This window comes from Eubalaena glacialis, chromosome 3 (genome assembly GCF_028564815.1).
Source record: "Eubalaena glacialis isolate mEubGla1 chromosome 3, mEubGla1.1.hap2.+ XY, whole genome shotgun sequence".
NCBI lineage: Eukaryota > Metazoa > Chordata > Mammalia > Artiodactyla > Balaenidae > Eubalaena > Eubalaena glacialis.
The window spans coordinates 145,036,821-145,043,402 of record NC_083718.1 but is presented as its reverse complement, the minus strand read 5'-3'; the positions used below and the strand labels follow the sequence as shown (position 1 = coordinate 145,043,402).

General features: G+C 33.7%; 1 pseudogene; it reads left to right on the top strand.

Moving 5' to 3' along the window:
• Nucleotides 1-3,782: 3,782 nt before the first annotated feature.
• Nucleotides 3,783-3,968, top strand: LOC133089298 (U1 spliceosomal RNA; annotated as a pseudogene).
• The last annotated feature ends 2,614 nt before the right edge of the window (nucleotides 3,969-6,582 follow it).

Below are 6,582 nucleotides of genomic sequence, written 5' to 3'. Positions count from 1 at the left end.
GCTTATATTAGTAAAAAAGAAAGATCTCAAATCAATGACTTCAGCTTCTACCTTAAGAAACTAGAAACAAAAGAGCAAATCAAACCCAAAATGAGCAGCAGAAAGGAAATGTTAAAGGTCAGAGCAGAAAATATGGACTAGAAAACAGAAAAGCAATGGAGAAAATCAATGAAAATGAATGTTAGTTCTTTAAGGAAGTCAATAAATCAATAAAACTTTAGTTGGACTAATCAGGAAAAAAAAAGAAGGGACAAATTTTCAATATCAAGAATAAGAAAGGCAACATCACTTCAGATATTAATAGGATTACTAGGGAATATTATGAACAACGCTATGCCAATAAATTTGAAAACTTAGATGAAATGGACAAATTCCTTGAAGAATACAAACTACTAAAGCTTACTTAAGAAATAGAAAACCTGAATTGACCTCTGTCAGAGAAAGTGAATTTGTAGTTGGAAACTAATTCTAGGCCCAACTGGCTTCATTGGATGAATCTTACCAAACATTTAAGGAAGATTTTACACAATCTACACAAACTCTCCCAGAAAATTAAAAGGAAGGAATACTTTCCAACTAATTCTGTGGTGCCAGAATTACACTGATAGCAAAACTGGACAAAGAAAAAAAATAAGCAAAAACAAAAACCTACCAGCCAATATTCCTCATGAACATAGATGCAAAAATTTAAACAAAATTTTAGCAAATTGAATTGAACATATATAAAAATAGTAATACTTATGACCAAATGGAGTTTATCCAAGGAATGAAAAGTTGGTTTAATATTAAAAAATCAGCCAATGACATTTATCATATTAGCAAAGTAAAAAAAAAAAAAACACACACATTATGTTTATCTCAATAGATGAAATATCCATTCCTGATAGAAACTCTTAGCAAACTAGGAATAGAAGGGAACTTTCTCAACCTGTTAAATGGTATCTATGAAAAACCTACAGCTAACATCCTACTTAATAGTAAAAGAATGAATGCTTCCCCCTAACACTGGGAAAAAACAATAATATCAACTCTCATCACATTTTATCAACATTGCAATGGAGTTTCTATCCAGTGCAACAAGGCAAGAAAAAATAAAGGGAATCCAGATTAGAAAAGAAGAAATAAAATTCTCTTTATTCTTAGACAACATTATAGTCTACAGAAAATCTGATGGAATCTAGAACAAAGCTACTAGAACTAATGAGTTCAGCAAGGTCACAGGATACAAGATTAATATTAAAAATCAATTGTATTTCTATTTAGTAGTAATGAAAAATTGGAAATTTAAGTTGTGGAAAATAATATTTACAATAGCATTAAAAAATGTGAAATACTCAGGGATAAATCTGACAAAAAATGTGCAAGACCTGTATACTAAAAACTATAAAACATTGCTGAGAGAAGTAACAGAAGACTTAAATAAATGGAGAGATGCATCTTCTTCATGAGACCAGAGACCTAATATCGTTAAGATGTTAGTTCTCCCCAAGTTAATCTATAGATTCAATACAATCTCAATCACAACCTCAGTGGACATTTTTGTATCAATTGACAAGCTATTTCTAAAATCAATATGGAATTATAAAGAACCTTGAATAACCAAAACAACTTTGAAAAATAATAAAATTAGAGACTTAACGCTACCTGATTTCAAAATGTATTATAAAGCTGCAGGTATCAGAACAGTATGGTTGGTATTGGTGAAAAGGCAAACAAATAATTCAATGGAACATAATAGAGAATCAATAAGTAGAGCCATACATATATGAACAATTGATTTTTGACAAAGGTGTAAAGGCAATTTAGTGGGAAAGGATAGTCTTTTCAACAAATGGTACTAGGACAACTGGATAATCTATATCCAATTGCAAAAATATTGAACTTTGATTTAAACCTTGCATCATGCACAAACGTTAACTCAGAATGGATCATAGACATAAATGTGAAACCCCAAACTATAAAACTTCTTTTAAAAAAGCATCGAAGAAAATTTTTAACCTTGAGTCAGAAAGTTTTCTTAGATCCAACATCAAAACCATGATCCATAAAAGAACAAACTGATAAATCGGACTTCATCAAAAATTAAGAACTTAATTTTTCTTGAAAGATACTATTAAGAGAATGAAAAGACAATCCATCAACTGGGAGATAATGTGTGTAAAGCTTATATCTGTAAAGTGCTGTACACAGACTATAGTTGACCCTTGAACAACCGTGTGGATTTTCAACCCTCCACACGGTTGAAAATCCATGTGTAACTTTCAGCGGTCCTCCATATCCAGTTCCACATTCATGGATTCAACCAACCACAGATCATTTAGTACATGTTTATTGAAAAAAAAATCCACATATAAGTGGACCCACACAGTTCAAACTGATGTTGATCAAAGGTTAAATGTATATAAATAACTCTCAAAACTCAGTAATGAGAAAACAACCCAAAAGACTTAAACAGACATTTCACCAAAGGAAATATGGATGACAAATAAGCATACAAAAAAAGCTCAACATCATTAGGGAAGTGCAAATTCAGACCATAATTAAATACCACTACATGTGTATTAGAATAAGTACAGTTAGAAAGACTACACCATTTCTAGTGTAGGCTAGGGTGTGGAACAACCAGAACGCTCATGCACTGATAGTAGGACTATAAAATGGTACAACTACTTTGAAAAATAGTTTGGAAGTTTCTTATGATGTTAAACATGCACCTATCCTGTCATTCCACTTCTAGGTATTATCTAAGAGAATAACTTTTAATTTAGACAGAGAATTTTTAAAACAATATTAATATGAGTATGTATATGAATGTTTATCACGGGTTTATATGTAATAGCTAAAAACTGGGAACAACACAAATGTTCATCAACAGGAGAATGGGTCAACAAATTGTGGTATATTTATACGATACAATACTACTCAGCAATAAAAAGGAATGAAGTATTATACATCCAGCAAGAAGGATGAATCTTAAAATTATGCTGTGTGAATACAAGTCAGACAAAAAAAGAATATATATTGTATGATTCCATTGATAGAAAAATCTAAAAAAACACAAACAAATCCATAGTGGTAGAAAGCAGATCTGTGTTTGCTGGGGGTGTGAGTGGGAAGCAGACTAGGATGGGAGGGAGACATTGCAAAAAGCTTGAGAAAAATTTGGGGCATGATGAACATGTACACTATCTAGATTGTGGTGATGGTTGTATACATATATACATATACATATATACCCATATATATGTCAAAAGTTATCAAAGTGTACATTTTGAAGATATTCACTTTATCATATGAAAATTATACTTCAATAAAGTTGGTACAAAAAACCCATTACTTACTTTAAAAGTAAAATGTATGTGAAGTTGAGAATATAGCATACAATTAGATGACAGAAATGAGAGCCAAACATATCTCTTATATCAGTAAGTATAAATGGGTATTAACTCACGAAAACACTATCAGACTGAATCACAAAGCAAAATTCAAATTAACCCAGAAAGGTTAAAAAGGTGGCAATGTGTAACAGGCAAATGCAAATTGAAAGAAAGCTGAGGTTGCCCATTCATATGAGAAAACATTGAATTCAGGTTTAAAAAAATACTAAGCCAAACAAGGAAGATATTGTATAATGGTAAAGGGTGCAATTCACAATGAGGATATACGAATTTTGAAAATCAGTGAACCAAATTACACAGCAGCAATATTCATACAACAGAAATTATAAGAGATGCAAGAAGACATTAACAACAATAAAATCATGGTATTAAAAGGTAATTTATATACTTACCTGGCAGGGGAGATACCATGATCACGCAGGTGGTTTTTCCAGGGCGTGGCTTATCCATTGCACTCCAGATGTGCTGACCCCCGTGATTTCCCCAAATGTGGGAAACTTGACCACATAATCTGTGGTAGTAGGGGAAAAAAATGTTAAAAAAAAAAAAAAAGAGGTGATTTTTCCTCTTAGACTCTGATAGATCAAGCAGATGGATAAATAAATAAATAAATATAATAAATATCTAAACAATAAATGTAAAACAAATCTAATTGATATATAGTTGTCGCTCAGTATCTACAGGGAATTGGTTCCAGGACCCCCGCGGACACCAAAATCTGCAGATGCTCAAGTTCCTTATATAAAATGGTGTAGTGCGTGCATATAATCTATGCACATTTTCCCTTACACTTTAAATTACCTCTAGGTTACTTACAATACCTAATACAAGGTAAATGCTGTGTTAAGTTGGAGTGCAGCAAATTCAAGTTTTGCTTTTAGGAACTTTCTTGTTTCTTTTTTTTCCCCTGCATATTTTTGATCTGCGGTTGGTTGTATCTGTGGATGTGGCATCTCTGGATATGGAGGGCCAACTGTATTTCAAACTGTGTAATCTGAAAATGGAGACTACATCTTATGGTTTTACAAATCCCATTTTATACTCACAAAATTTGTCATATAATAGGTGCCCAAACTAAAAAAATTCTAAAATGCAGAAACACTTATGGCAATATTCTCTTCTTACAAAGCAAGAAAAATAGAAATTAAAATAAAATTTAAAAATAAATTTAGAGATTTATGTATTTCAGTTAAATAACTTTTAATTCAGACGGAGTTTTAAGCAACATTAATAAAAATATCATGTATTAAAACCATGGGATACTGCAAAAGCAGTTTCAGAGGTAAATTTATACCTCAATATTTATATCAATTGAAAAGTACAGGAGGTGGGCCTCCCTGGTTGCACAGTGGTTAAGAACCTGCCTGCCGACAGAAATAGAGACACAGATGTAGAGAACAAACGTATGGACACCAAGGAGGGAAAGTGGCGGGGGTGGGGGTGGTGGTATGATGAATTGGGAGATTGGGATTGACATGTATACACTGATGTGTATAAAATGGATGACTAATAAGAACCTGCTATATAAAAAAATAAATAAAGTAAAATTCAAAAAAAAAAAAAAAAAGAATCTGCCTGCCAATGCAGGGGACACGGGTTCGAGCCCTGGTCCGGGAAGATCCCACATGCCGCGGAGCAACTCAGCCCACGCGCCACAACTACTGAGCCTGTGCTCTAGAGCCCGCGAGCCACAGGTACGGAGCCTGCCTGCCCCAACTGCTGAAGCCTGTGCGCCTAGAGCCCGTGCTCTGCAACAAGAGAAGCCACCGCAATGAGAAGCCCGCGCACTGCAACCAAGAGTAGCCCCTGCTCGCCACAACTACAGAAAGCTCGTGCGCAGCAGCGAAGACCCAACACAGCCAAAAATAATAATAAAAGAAAAAAAAGAAAAAGAAAGTACAGGAGGGACTTCCCTGGTGGTCCAATGGTAAAGAATCCACCTTACAATGCAGGGGAAGCGGGTTCGACCCCTGGTCAGGGAACTAAGATCCCATATGCTGCGGGCCAACTAAGCCTGTGTGCCGCAACTACTGAGCCCGCATGCCTCAAAGAGCGAGCCCATGTGCCACAAACTACAGAGCCCACGTGCTCTGGAGCCTGCGTGCCACAACTAGAGAAGAGAAAACCCACACGCCACAACTAGAGAGAAGCCCGTGCGCCTCAAAGATCTTGCTTGCCTCAACAAAAATCCTGTGTGCCTCAACTAAGACACGACGCAGCCAAAAAACAAATAAAAGAAATAAATAATAAATAAATTTTTTTAAAAAAAAAGTACAGGAACCAATGGACCAAACGTATGTCAAAAATTTAGAAAAAAAATAGCCAAATTGTTGGAAAGCAGAAGGAATAAATTAATAAATAAAAATATTTAATGTTAGAAAACAGATCAGAATGAGTGAATGAATGAATGAATGAATGAATAAATAAATAGACTGATTCTTTTTAAAAAGCTAATACAACACAATAGATGAAATACTAGGTCACCTAATCACTGAAAAAGCTATGGGGAAGAGGGGTGTGGAGAAAGGGCAATTACTAAAAATTATAGAAACATGAGAGTACAATCAAGAAACAATAAATTAAAATAAATATATGATTCTCCTTTGCAAACATTTTTTTCTAAAAATCTGGATGAAACAATTTTTGAGGAAAATGCAATATACCAAAACTGAGCCTAAAAGATATAGAAAATCTAAACAGATTGATCTGTGTAGAAGAAATAGAGAAACTAGTCAATGATGTACTCCCTTTCCCAAATTTCACCCCTAAAGAATTTCACTAGAAAATCCTACAAAACCCTTAAAGCAAATAATGACAGTTCTATTTAAACTATGTCAGGTCATAAAATAAAAACTTTCAAGTTTTCTTTCTTTTTTTTTTTAAGACGTGAGAATTCACTGCTATCAAAATCTAACAAAGATTACACAAGAGATGGCTAGCATTGATTCAGAAATCCTAAATGAAATATTAACAAACAGGATGAAGCAATCAATTAAAAGAATAATACATCATAACCAAGTTGGGCTTAATCCAAAGCAAGGACGTTTCAATATGATTCATGATATTAGTAGATATAAGAAGAAAAACAACATAATCATCTCCATAGATACTGAAGAAGCATTTCACAACATTCAACAGCTGTTTTTTTAATTTTTAAAAAGCCAATGAAATAAGGACTTTTGAA